The following is a 14,843-nucleotide window of genomic DNA, read 5'->3' as shown; positions in this document are numbered from 1 at the left end:
TTTTAAGTAATCAAATAAAGCTGATTTGATTGATTGATTGATTGACATCCTACAGCATTTACTTTCACTGTCCCTGTACCCCAGCAAGATTGTCACAAAATTCTCCTTACGTTTTTCCCTGACTGCAAAGTGAGAGGTGTTTGTAAACACCAATCCTCATGTTAAAAACATAAGCAGCAGTTTGTCAGAAGACGTAGCCTGACATTTGAGCTCTGTCATTGAAGCGGAGAAAATGTGTCAAATTAAATACAGAATTTAACAGGATCTTTATCTATTGCTTATACTTTCGTGGCCCACCAAAAATTGGCTCCAGGCCCACCATTTTGGATCGCAACCCAGTTTGGGAAATATTCTAGCTAATAGAGACTGTTTGCCTATTTTGAACAATTTCACTTTTGTATCTAAAGCCACTGTCATGAAAGTTATTAAAAATCTTCAAGACTCTGCTCTCCTTAGCGTATACATGTACAAATGTCAGAGCTTCCTTAATCTCAGTAGTAGTCCCAAAATAGCAAACCATGCCACTGTAACCATGCTGTTGAAAAAGGATAGTGTTGATCTAAATATCCTATGAACTATAGATGGATACCTGGACTAGAGTGATTCTCAAAGATATCTAGGATTCTAGAATTTTATTCACTGTACACCTCTCTGATAATCTTGGTGATTTTGAGGTGTGCTCCAAACTTTGCAGAAGCACACAATCTTCCCCAATAAAACATCATAGATGAGTTGCTCATTAACAGACACCCAAGCCAAGTTTGTGCTCTGATCTTCCTTGACCTATCCACTGTTTTTTGACATAGTAGATAGACCACAACATTCTCATCTCATGGTTGAAAATCGCTTGTGGAATTGAGGAGACAACTATGCAGAGGTTTAGGTAACAAGTTTCTGACCGCACCCACCACGTTAATCATGACCACTCTTTTCATATATCACTACAGTGTATTGTGCCATTTTTCACTGTTACTACCTGTTAGACTTGGCATCCTTGGTGTAGTCTCCCCTAACTTTTTGCCTCTGCATCCCAGGTTGTTGATGTGTGCTGGACTCTATGTTTGATGTTTTTGATACTCTGGGCACTTTAACTGCTAACCAGTGCTAATTTGCAAGTGCTCCTATGTAAAATGTATGTGTAAATTGGCTTACACATGATTGGCATATTTGATTTACTAGTAAGTCCCTAGTAAAGTGCACTGGAACGTGCCAGGGCCTATAAATCAAATGCTACTAGTTGGCCTGCAGCACTGGTTGTGCCACTCACATTAGTAGCCTTGTAAACATGGCTCAGACCTGCCACTGCAGTGTCTGTGTGTGCAGTATTAAACTGCCAATTCGACTTGGCAAGTGTATCCACTTGCCAAGCCTAAACTTTCCCTTTTCATACATCTAAGGCACCCCTTCGGTAGGCCCCAGGTAGCCCCATGGGCAGCCTACAGTGTATGTTAAAGGTGGGACATGTACTGATATGTGTTACACGTCCTAACAGTGAAATACTGCTAAATGCAGTCTTCACTGTTACAAGGCCTATCTCTCTCCCAGGTTAATATGTGGATGCCTTTAAATAACCTTTAATAAGTGTCAATTCCCTTTGAGAGCAGATAGAAATATGGAGTTTGGGATCTCTGAACTCACAATTTAAAAATACATCTTTTAGTGATGTTGGTTTTTAGATTGTTAGTTTGAAAATGCCACAATTAGAAAGTAGGCATTTTCTTGCTTAAACCATTCTGTGACTCTGCCTATTTGTGGATTGCATGTCTGGGTCAGTTTGACAGTTGGGCTGTTTGTGAATCCCCTCTAGACAGTGAGACAAAGGGAGCTGGGATGTCGCCTGCATATCCTGATGAGCCATCTGTGCTAGAGTGGAGGGAGGAGTGGTCACTCACACCTCAATGGGCTGTGCTTGCCCTCTCACAGTGCAGTCTCCAACCCCCTGGTGTGTGTCTGGGGCCTGGCCTAGGCAAGGCAGGATCTTATGAACAACAGAGACTTTCCTTTGAAGTAGGCCTACTTCAAAGGCAGAAATGGGTATAAGTATTGGTCCCTAAACCTCTGAAAGTGAGATCCCTTATGGAACCAAGAGGAACCTCTGCTAAGAAGAAGAGCTGAAGAGCTGAGGAGGAATGCTGCCCCTGCCTGTGACTGTGCTTTGTTGGGCTATCTTGCAGTAGCTGTTTCTGCCTGTGAAAGGGGACAAAGACTGGACTTTGTGGTATATTCCTGCTTATGAAGAATCTCCAAGGGCTTGAGGTGACCTTGCCTCCTGTTTTGAAGTCTCAGGGCCATCAAAAAGTTCCTCTGCTAACATCTGGACTCTCTGTTGAGACTCCTATCCAGTACCTGGGCACTTAAGGGTGAAGTTGGCAGACAAGAGCTGAAAGTCCACGCAGAGAACACTGTGCGGGGACATTTTCGAGACACCATCTGCAATGCGGCTGATAAACGATGCGCCTCAGGCTTTGCGGCTAAAATCGACTCTCCATCTGCATCGCGGTTGGGAGATCGACGCATCGCGGCTGTAGAAACAACACGCAACACCTGCTTGTGCCTGCTGATGACAAAGCAAACCCTGCGCAGCGTGCTTTTCTAACACAGTGCAACAGGATTTTACATGCGTCGTCCCTGGGTGTCAAAGTCAACCCGAATCTGCGCGGATCCGAGGTACTCTGTCCAGAAGTCGACACATCGCTCTCTTGCGGAGAAGAAAAACAACGCATCGCTGACCCGACCGAAGAAGAAACGTTTGCATGGCCTCCCTTTCGGGGAAGGAATCGACGCATCACTGCCTTTTCTGACATATGCTCGCCCGTGCAGCTTTATTTTTTATGCTAACCAGGTACTTTGTGCAAAATCAACATTTCCATTGTTTTCTATGGAGTAAGGGCCAGATGTAGCAAAGGTTTTTACCCATTCTGTGTCCATGGGAAAAAGTGTTCGTACATATGGCCCTTAGACTCTTATTTTTGGAAAATTCATATTTTAACTTGTGTATGTTGGACTTTTGTCATTTCAGTCTTGTTTGATTTAGATAAATATTACAACTGGTGTAGTGTTTTCACTCTATTACTGTGTGTGTGTTGGTACAAATACTTTGCACATTGCTTCCGAGATAAGCCTGACTTGTGCCAAGCGAAGCAAGGGTTATCTAAATGTGTTTCTCCATTACCCTGACTAAAGTGAGGGTCCTTGCTTGGACAGTGGGTAACCTGACTGCCAATCAAAGACCCCATTTCTAACACCACCACTCCACCAAACCCAGATATCTGGCATTGTTTCATTCTTACATTGTCCCTTAGGTTAAAGTAATTTTAATTAGCATTGTAATTTCAAGCAGAATTACACCGACCATCACCAAAAGACAAAATACCATACAAGAACTTGTGTAGAAATCTTAGATAGGAAAGGAAGAGGATTCAGGGGAGGGAGCACATTGGGGATACACAAAAGGAGCTCCCTAATTACTTTTTAACTGTGTCTGCCACCACCAACATTTAGAGAACTGCAGCCCCCAAAAGGATACAGTGACCGACTAAAAGGACTTGAGGAGTGCAATCCAAACCTTTACTGTACCATACATCCCAACTTCAACCTATTGTAGCCATACACCTTGCTGCCTCCTTACCCTATTCTAAAAAGCAGATTGCTGATTTCACTTGAGTAAAGACAAAGGTCTTTCTCTTACCACTCTTAGTTGCAGTGGATACCAAACTGGTGCCTTTATGCTAAGGGCCAGCAAATCCTTTAACACAATAATGTGCCTCTTCCTCCTTTCTTGTGGTGTAGGGCAAATGTCAAGGAAGAGAAGGATCTGCCTGCCACCAAGATCTATATTCTATTACAGCAGATCCACTTTCTCTAAAATAAGATCCAATAAATAGATAAAAAGGGGTCTCCAATGAACACAATAATGGTACCTCCCTCTCAATCCTTTTCAGCCACTCTTTATTTCTGCAAGGGTGTGCTAGGAGACAAACGTTATCACTTTAACATGATAATTATTAGTTGAGTACAAGCACTTTGAAATTAAGTCTTCATCACCTCTATTACAGAGGATTAATTCCTGGAGATCCCAGCACTCTCATATGCTTTCAGCACTTCAAACTTTCTTATATGCCCCCTAGTCCATGATCAACAGTGCTCCTGGGTTTACGCCGCAAAATTCTGCATGCCCCTTCAGTTCCTCCTCCACATGACTCAGTCGGCCCTCCATCTGCTTCTCCATCATGCCGCATTCTTTCATGGAGGTCCCCACTTTTGCTAAGTGTGACTCTACTTGTGTGTACCCTTTTTCCACTGTGTCCCTCCGTCTGTATATTGTGTAGAGGTCTCCCACCTTACTTCTCTGCTTCTATTTTATTGGCAGTGATCAATAACCACAAAATAGGATACCATTTGTACATGGTTGCCATTCAGATCAAGACCAGGACTCCTAAGTATAGTGTCTTACATGATTCAGACCGCAACCTTTCTTGCTCCCGTGGACTCTGTATCAGTGCGATGTAATCACTAGAATAGAATGTAATGAAAGCTTGGTTTACAATGTTGGAGTTCACAGGTACATGCAGAGGAATAAAAGTGTGTGATTTACAGCTTGATGTGTGGCCTAGTCATTGGCACGTCCAAGGCTGGGGCAGATGCTACAACTGGCGACGATACAGGGAATAAGTAATTTGAAGAATAAAGTGCTGTCCTGGAGAGTTTGCCATGGTCTAAGCAGACTGCTTGTGCATGCCACGTGTGCCTTCATCAAAGTGCTAAGTCGATGGTTGGCATATGTGGAGTCAAAGCACAACGCCTGCTGGTGTGAAGCGTGTGAATGGGAAAAGAGCTTCATTAAGAAGTCTGCGCATCGTTTGGCAAGAAGCTACGACCAAGATCATACAAAAAGGTATTGTGCTGCCATGCAAACTAAAGTTATACATTGTACGAAGCATTAAAGCAGAAGGCGGATTCAACCAGGTTTACAAAGCGCAGTTAAAGAGAATTATCATTTATCAAATAATACTGTGAACAGAAGCTCTGCAAGGCAGAGATCAACCAGTTGTAAGAAAATGCAAATTCAAGTGTAAAAAGGATAAAATAGATGACTTACCAAGCTTGCTAAAGAGAGTCATCATGTCACAGCAGTCACCAAAGTGGCTCAAGGAGAGGTGCTGCGTGATGTGCTTACAGAGCTGTCCATACCCGAAGCAGTTGCTCATCAAGCTTCAGAGTGGGACTCAGAACACTTCATAGGTCTTCTAGAAGCGAAGTATTGCAGGCAACAGTTGGGTCTGTGAAGATTACATTTCAATAAATATTAAGGACGATCATGAAGCTCATGTCACAAGACTTTAAAGAGTGCTTGTACAAATATGATCATCCTACAGCATCAGGGAACATACTACTCTCAATGTCAGTACGTTCCCCACTGGTCTGCAATGCTGCCGCCTTCCTGAAACCACCTTTTGTTATCGCAAAAAAGCTAAATATTGGTAGTGGATTGACTGGAGACATCTGGAGTTTTCATTGATGCACTTTAAGAGACTGATAACAGAAAGATTATGAAATATCTCAAAAATCTTGCTGGTGATGGTGTGAAAGAAGTCATAAAGATAATGCTGAAAACTGAGAAAGAACACATTAAGAATGCATTAAATCTTTAGTTCAATCCAGTACCAAACAGCGATTATGAATATCTTTTCAGTCACGAATGTCAAAGAGTTGTTGGAACAATCAATGAGCTTGTGGAAAGGCTTGACACACTCATCAAACATTGTAAATTCAGTGCATTTAACAATGAAAAAGTCATTTGGCTTAGAGTTATTGTTGGATGCTTCTCTTATTCATTCAGACGACAAATGCTGAGAGAAACTCTTAGTCTGGAGCGAGTGTTAATGGCTGCCAGAGCTTAGGAACGTGCTGAGAAACAAGCTGCTGACATGGAGGCCAGATGTGCCCAGCTCGTGTTACTTATGGGTTTGAAAAGTAATTTGAAATAAAAGACTGAAGGACAAAAAGTGACGTCCATATGTAAAAAAAGTTCTGTTTCAGATATGGATTTTCATTTCCACATGAAGGAGAGTGTCCCGCCATTGGGCAGATATGCAAAGGCTGTGGTAAAGAGTACCATTTTGTGACGATTTGTAAAGTGAAGGGAAAAGTAAGTAAGTCACTGCGCAAAGACCAGAATTCAAGAAGCAACGTTCAATGCACACCCACAAGGCCCAGTGGCGACATCAGTTGACACATATAACACTAAATGAAGTTGATTGTCATCTAAATCACTGCCAAACAGTTCTTCCACCTCAATAACAAGTGAAAGTGAAGAAAGTGGTTGTGTCAGGTCACTGGTTACCTCAAAGAATCATACACATGTTGGACTGCATGTGAAGAAAAATGTCAGTCAAAGAAAAGTCGACATGGCAGAGCAACAAAATCATAGAAATATGAATGAAAAAAAATGGATGTACAATACATTTCATAATCGACAGTGGTTCATCGATAAATGTGCATGAAGAGAAATACAATTAACTGTGTCCACTACTGTGGCTTACGCCGTTGAAGACCAAAGTATATTTGTCGGCTGCATCAACGCCCCTGAAGTGTAAAGGTTCATTCATAGCAACAATGAAACATAAGAGAACAAAGATACAAGCACCAATCCATTTGCTTCAAGGTACAGTGGCAAGGGGCCTGTTTGCTCAGTTTCAACGCGGCTTCTGACATGGGACTGATTTTTGTGAATTACAACATGAATGCTCATCACAAAATAGTAAGTCAATTCCACTTTGTTGTTTTATGGTTTAGGAAAGTTAATGACTATAAAAATAAAGCTTTATATTATAAGGATGTCCGTCCTATTGCTCAGATAAATAGACTAGTTCATTATGATTTACAAGAATCTATTGAAAAAGAACTTGAATCATTACTTAAGAATGATATTATTGAGCGTTCTACTAGTCGCACACCATGTGTTTTTCCCATAGTAATATTGTCCAAAAAGGACAGTGAACGAGCTGTGCACACATGCGTTGACATGTGCCAGGCAAATAGACCAATTGAACAAGAACGACATCCAGAGCTGCACACTGCTGTCATGATAACGCAATTAAATGGTGCCAAGGTCTTCTCTTGACTCGATTTGAATAAAGGTTAACATCAGTTGGAAGTTAAAGAAAGCTGCAGGTACCTTTTAAACTTATCTACACATGTTGGCTTGTTTAGATATAAAAGACTTAGGCCCTCATTTTGATAATGGCGGTAAAAACCGCGTACCGCCGCAGCAACGGCTGCCAAACGATCATCACCACGGCTACCAGCCGTCCGCTGTATTATAACCAAAGCCGGATTTCCGCCAGAAGGATGGTGGAAATCCGTCTGTGGCCATGCTGGCGGATGGCGGTAGGGTAGCTCTGCTACCACCAGCAGATCGCCGCCAGACGTATTATGACCCATAATACGGCCTGGCGGTGGTCTGCTGGCGGACGCAGCTGGTGGAAGCAGCGTCCCATCCTGTCTCCTGCCGGAGGACCCTATGAAGACAGGTAAGTCGGGTCCCCGACAGGGGAGAGGGGTATTGTGTGTGTGTGTGTGTATGTTTGTATGTGCGTGGATGCCGGTGTGTTTTTTGTGTGTTGGATGCGAGGGTGCATGTATGGAGGTGTGAGTGCGTGTATGTTGTATTTTGTGGCTGCATGTGTGCGTGTATGTTTGAAAGTGTGTGCAGGTGTATATGAGTGGATGTATGCATGCTTGGATGTTTATGGGGAAAGCATGTGTGTATGAGTGTCAAGGGGGGCGTGAATGTAGGGGGTGGGGGACTTTGGAGAGGCAGGGGGGTGAGGGGGTAACTGGAGGGGGGGGAAGACCCCTATCAGTGACAGGGAAGGAGTTAGTTCCCTGTCACTGATAGTGCCTACCACCATGGTTTTCGTGGCGGTAAGGAAGCCACGAAAACCATGGCGGTAGGTGGGGTCATAATCACACAGGCCTGACAGTGACGGCCTTCCGGCTGGAGATGGATATCTCCAGCCTGGCGTCTGTTACCGCCGTACCAGTCGGAGTGGTACATTGACGGGTTGGCTTCAGCCAACCCGCCAATGTCATAATATGGCGGTAAGTACCGTAAGCCTGCCGGGTTCGTAATTACCCCCTTAATTTTAGTGTGTCATTGGCTGTAGAACTTTTCAAAAACATCATTTGACGTGTCATCCAACATTTTGTGAATGCATTCAATTATAGCGATGACATATTCGTTTTTGGAGCTACACAGAAGGAGCATGATAGAGCTCTCACAGAAGTATGTCAATTACTCAGTAATGCAGGTTTGACTTTAAATGCGGATAGTTGGGAGTTCAATAAGATAAAACTGAAATTATTTGGCCATATCTTTTCCGATGGGGGCATGATACCTGATCCTGCAAAAGTTGAATGCCCAAAAGACGTTTCAATGGTACATTCTTTTCTTGGAATGGACAGTTACTTTTCAAGACACATGCAAGACATTGCCACTGTTAGTGCTCCATTACGCGAGTTGCCGAAGAAAAATGTTTTGTTTTCATGGTAAAAAGAATGGAGAAAAGTTTCAAGAGAATCAAACATGCCATTAAAAATGCTACATAAATGGCATACTTTAATCCAAAGTTTCATACAGAGATTGTGGTTGATGCTAGCCCAGTTGGGTTAGGCGCTATACTTGCACAGCATATTGGAGGCCCAAGTGCTAGATGGCATATTGTGGCCTATGCTGGTAGAAGTCTGGCTCAAACAAAACTTATTTACTCACAGCTTGAGAAAGAAAGTTTGTCTGTGGTATGGGCTTCTAAACATTTCCATATGTTCCTGTATGGAAAACATTTTTACTCTGGCAATTGGTCATTAAGCTTTGCTGACCATCTTTGGCAATCCAGAAGCCAAGATGCCTCCTTGAATTGAATGATGGAGACTAAGATGCGAAGAGAACGATTATACAATTGTGCATCTTACAGGAAAGGATCAGAATCCTGCTGACTACTGTTCGAGAGTGCCTATACAAGGTCACCGTACTCCATCTAAGATGACTAAGACCTACATCATTTTCATTGTCAAGTCAAATACATCAGCTGCTGTATTGTTAGCCCAGATTGTCACTGCTATAAGTCATGATAGTGACCTGTTGAAGTTAAAAGACATAATTACATATCATCAAGAACAAAAAGTCATGGTGACCTCTTTAAGAGCGTTCCACCAATCGTTTGTAACAATTTCCCAGAGTCTCTGCTGCCACTTTTCTATTCTAAATCCTGGCAATTACAAGATTTGGATGAGGTGGGCTCACACACATAATGTGACATTCTTCATTATAGACCACCTCGTCCCACCCTAATAAGACGATACTACCAGGATGGACTCGAATTCAAGTTGCACTACCTTGAGGGAGTTCTTAGAAATTAATTGTTCTGGATAAATACCCCTCTTCTGTCTCTCACTCATCATCTTCCCTCCTTCTCTCCTTATCTCTAGTTCCTTTTTCTTCTTTTTCCATTGTCTACTTTCCTCATTCTCATCTCCTTTTACTTTCCTCACTCAACCTTATTAATTTTCCCATTGTGTTATCTTTTCCTGCCAACTTCCCTCTCCTTTTCTTTCATCCCTCTCTTCCCTCTTCTTTATTGTTCCCTTATCTCTATTCCCTCTGTACCCTTCCACTGAAAAGTAAAAACACTAGCAAACCCCTGACATGAACTGCGTTTAAAAAAACAAAAAATCAGAACAGGCAGCCTGTCAAATAGCATCTACTGGTGCAGGGCAGAATAGGCATCCTCCCACCTCTGGGCTCTGGTGCACTGACTGCCCCAGTGCTAACTAAGCCCCTAGTATGGAAACCGCTTAGTTTTCCTGGGAATGGAGCTTCAGCTGACTCCCTTATCTGAAACTGTTTGCCATCTAGATCAGGCTTGCCGGTTAATGAATAGTGAAATGCCTATTCAGTATTTATGCTCAAAAGCCAATGTAAGCAGGCATACTTAGGAAGGAAAAGATTTGCTCAGAATTTGACCTCAGCTTTGGGTGTTCGTTTCTCAGAAATAAAAACATTGTTGTGACATTGTGTCTTGATGGTCAACAACTTTTCTCTGAAAGGGCTCCTGCTCTATTAATTGGACCACTTTTGGTGAAGATGATCTGCCAGTCCGGTGTTGAATTTAGAGTTCGGCCGACGTGCTACTCAGTCACAAAGTGATATCCTGTGGACCTTTAATATGATGGACAGGAAATGGAGCAAGTTTTACGGAGTAACCCATCTACCGAACTCTAAATCAGGCCCCAAGTACATAATTTAGAATATGGCGGCCTGCCGTTACTCCACCACAGCAGTGGAAGCATGTACTCTCCTGGTTCTCAAAATTGTGTGGCCCCAGGGATAGTAACATGACAAGACAGAATTTTGGAGTATATGGCAAAGCGCTCCAACAGCATGCCCAGGGGATATTAGGATAGGCAGAGGAACAAGCATGTGCAATGCAATAGGTCTCGCATTTCTTGAGTTTGAGCTGTTGGCATTGTAAATTCAGAACTGGACTTTTCCTGCCACATAAATTGGTCAACCCTGTCTCATAATTTCATCTTTTCCTGCCATGTTTTAGTGGTCCCCGGCGGCTACTGACATCAGAAATCTGAATAGAAATTGGAAAATAAGTCTGGAAAAGTATTTCCTTTTTATTTTAACAGAATGAAAAGTCTTGCAAGCATTCTTGCCACGCACGAGCAGAGCAGCCTGAAAAGATGTATGGGCCCAACAAAGGAGATAAGCAATGCCCTATGTGTGATTTTGTGAATGCTGGCAGGGAGGGCCCCTGGAAAGAGAGACTGGAGATGCAATGCAAGGCTAAGCAAGTTTCACTTCATTGCTTCTAGGTTTAGCTACATTCTAGCAGAAAGGGCATATTGTGGCTTTCGTGAGCAGTGAGCTAGACGACCGGGTGTTTCTTTTGTAGAATAAGCTTGTTTTAGGAGCCAGAGGTAAAGGACAGCACTGGCATAAAGCCAAAACAAATGTCAGCAACATGGAAGGAAATGGGAGGAATGGAATGCTTCAATAAAACGCAGGCAGCTACCAGCCTAAAACACCCACAGTAAAGGGGAGCACCAAAGAAATGCCAAAAATAGTCTGTCACATCAACAGATAAAGAAACCAAAGTGGAATAATACAGTAGTTAGTCACTGCTCTGAAACAGAAAAAGAAGGGAGAAAAAGGCAGAACCAACCACTAGCGAACAAGAATGTTTAAAGGACACTGCAACCAACAAATGAAATTGCTTTAAGCTATAAGAAGTATACTAAAACTATACACAAGGTTGCATGCTTACGCTCGACCTAAAAAGGAGCTCATGTGACCAGAAACAGAGATGATCCAAGCAATTACAAACAAACTGGGAAGACAGCAGAAGAGTTAAAACTAAGCAAGTCCAGACACACTGCAAACTGGAGCGGGCTTAGGAGGATGGCAGTTGAGAAGCATTATGGTGCAATCACTGTGGGTATTTATAGGGTGGCATCCCAAAATGGCCTCCAAATAGGTGCAAAGAATTTGTCCAACCTTAAATGGCTCCCATGCATGTGTACAGCACCTTCCAATGAAGACTGACAATTATAAATATACATTAAACATGTTTATGCGTGTAAAAATAGGCTGTGTTGGTGCATAGAAAAACAAATGTGAGTTTAGGCTGCAGAATACATGCTGTTCATTTGCTGTATTGTGTGCAAGCTGTTAGCATGCTTTTGTGAGTGTAGAAAATTATCACATTCTTAGTCATCAGATTTTGCACTAACTGCGGCCAGCCCTGAATGGTAACCTTGCAGCAAGTCTGGATTATGTAACTTGTTCGGGCAAAGTAACATGAAACGTAACTTTTGCAGTGCTGCTAAGAAAGCTCTGTTTTCAGCTGTGTTCTCCAAACACTGAGTTCTGACTGAAATAGCCCCCTACTCACACCATAGAAATACTAATCAAGAAAAGGTACATAAGTTCACCCGAAGCTGGGAGGGACCAAGCGAGCTGATGGAAATAGGGAGGCACGCTGACGCCTGGGACCACGATTTGGTGTCCTGTTCTCAAGTATGTCAATTTTTTTACATGACTCTGCAACCAGAAAAACTGTAGAATGCCACAAGGACATATAGGGATAACGAGGTTTGATTAATAATGTTTGGGGTATATCTTTGATTCACTTTTACTTTTGTAATCATTGAGATATAGTCATTATTAGGATGTTAATTCTTAAGCCCAAGAATAGCTCAAGAGTGTGTACTGAATTGAGGGTACTGGGCACCGTAATCGTTAGATTCCCGGCAAGGTATACTCTGACAGCATTGTCAAGATTCCATCCTTAACGCCGCTTTCTTTATTTAGATATAAGTTAGGGGGGTCTTAGGTCCCTAGTTGTTGGGTAATGAGCATTCTGAAAACCATATCGATTATACTGAAAGAGTGATGCTTCATTTTAATATGATGAAGAAGTGAGAAATGTTCCATGAGTGAAATCATTCTCTTTCTCCAAACAAGTCTACATGGTATTTTGGAAACACTGTCACAGTCTTTTAAGGAACGATCTGGCTAGTTTTAACAACTGATGATGCAGAACTTTAATGATTCAGAAAACTTGACAGAAGTCCTCGAGCAACAGTCGTCTAAGTCTCCTGTTTAGCATTACAAAATTACCTCCAAATGTGTATTTCTCTACAATTCTGGGTTAAAGAGGCTTTCATCGTTGTATGCCCTGGTATATGTGGGTAATTTTACAGAAAATGTAAAACAAAAATCTGAAAAAAACAGGTGTATAAGCTTGTTTTGACAGACACAACCCAGAGAAATACCAAGTTAATTTGACTCAAATGCTTGGTCCGCTACAGCGTGCACATGAACAACTACTTCAGTGTATAATAAACCAAATTAAAAAACAGGGGTTGAAATAATTATCGCCTGTTCTGATGAAAAAATAGTAGCAAAGATATATAACAAATCCTAATTATAATGCCTCTTTCTTTTCAGTAGATGGAAAACCGAAGCAGTGTGATGTCTACTTCGTAGTGGAGGAAGTATTCTCTATTTTTTATTTCTTCAAACTAGGAAGTTAAAACAGTAAAGTGTATTCAGCCACTTAAATGGTAACAGTCTTCTTGTTTGTATTGTGTTGTGATTGACTTAATATAGTGCTTCATAGCTGCTTTTGAGGGTGTTGAAGCACGTCATCCTCCAGGTTTTATGCTATGCCACAGGTGGAGTGCTTGGTGGGAAGAGTGTGGATATGCTGTGAGACTCTTTCGGAAGACTTTGCATAGTTTGTGAATGACAAGAGAGGTGCTCCTATCTTGTCTTAAGTGTAGAGAGCCATCCGGGCTCTTCTATACTTTGTTGCCCTTGCAGGACGCAAGGGTGGGGTTGTACCTAAAGTTATAAAATAAAGAGGCTGGGGCTGCAGAGGCAGACTCCACGTGTAAGACGTGATGAAGTGTCTGTGTGTTTATTCAGCCGGGGGTTGCGAGGGCCTACTAATCCTGGATGGCCCTGAAACCACATTGGCGACGAGGCGGACCGAAGTCACGGAGACACCAAACCTGTGCCGTACCCACAGAGAACAGATGCACGATCATGCACCCTCTGGTGCCGTTGATTCGTTCCTCAGAGGAACAGAAGGCAAAGTGCGCAGCAGGATACAAGGCCCCACGCACTGCTAGTGAGGTGAGGCGGTGACTCACCAGGTAGAACCTCTGGAGTCCAGCTCCTGGATCACTCGCCAGACCGGGCGAAGGCTGCCGCGCGGCCGGCGGAACGCCCCCATTGGTCCCGGCACTTCCAGCCCCCAACCGCCTGCCTTGGTGACGTGGCGCAAAGGCCTTGGAGGCCCTGCCGCGCCGCCTGCCCAGCTCTCCAGGCCTGCCACGCCCACAACGACCACATAAGCAGCAGGGCTGCTAAAAGAAGGGCAGAAACGGGACCCTGGGCCCCCACGGACCAAAAAAAAAAAAAAGTTAGAATCAGAAGAAAACTAAAGAAATAAGTATAAAATAACAAACCTGAGGAGCAGAAGGTGGTGTTTGGCCCTGCAATAAAGACAGTAAGTTGTTCCACGCCACAGGAAACAACAGCATTCCATCTAAGGGATGCTCCCACTACCCTAGTTTGTTTTAAGGGGGCACTGACAATCTTCGCACTTACACCCACATCTACAGAGGGGGAAAAGACAGGAAAACAGCGTGCTCCACCTGATTCCACAGCTCCTCTCACTGGCTACAGCGACATGAGTGCCCCACAGCAAGTGAATGAACCGCTCCTAGCACCTACTACCCCCAGTGCTCACTCCTCAGTTGCGGCGTTACCCCCATTTAGCCAGCTCATAGACCCCGCCACGGCAGCACTGCAATAGCGTTTGTGGCTAGGTTGTTTAGACAACTACTTTTGTGCCACAAGAGAGACAGATGGGGCAGTGCGTAGGTCCCTGATGCTATTGATGGGAGGCGACGAACTCCACGACCTCTTTGACTCGCTCCCTGACACTGGGGATAGGACAGATTATGAGGCGGCAGTCGCCGAGCTGAACCAGCACGAGGAGATCAGAGCCCAGATCATCCAGGGGTGCAGGTCTAACATGCTTCGGAAGCTCATCATGCGACAACCAGGTATCTCCCTAGACGAAATCCTGATACTGGGTTGCTCCCATGAACTGTCGGCCGTCCGTGCGGATGCCATAGCTGCAGCCATAGGGCAATCCATATCTGCTGCGTCGGTGGCGAGCCCGGCCCAGGTGAAGGAAGAACAGGTGGATGTCATCCAGCCCCGTCAAGCCCCAGGGCGTCAGCCGCCATCATCAAAATCG

The sequence above is a fragment of the Pleurodeles waltl genome, chromosome 10, assembly GCF_031143425.1.
Source record: "Pleurodeles waltl isolate 20211129_DDA chromosome 10, aPleWal1.hap1.20221129, whole genome shotgun sequence".
NCBI classification, from domain to species: Eukaryota; Metazoa; Chordata; class Amphibia; order Caudata; family Salamandridae; genus Pleurodeles; species Pleurodeles waltl.
The sequence above is the reverse complement of the archived record's forward strand: the minus strand, read 5'-3'. Positions refer to the sequence as shown.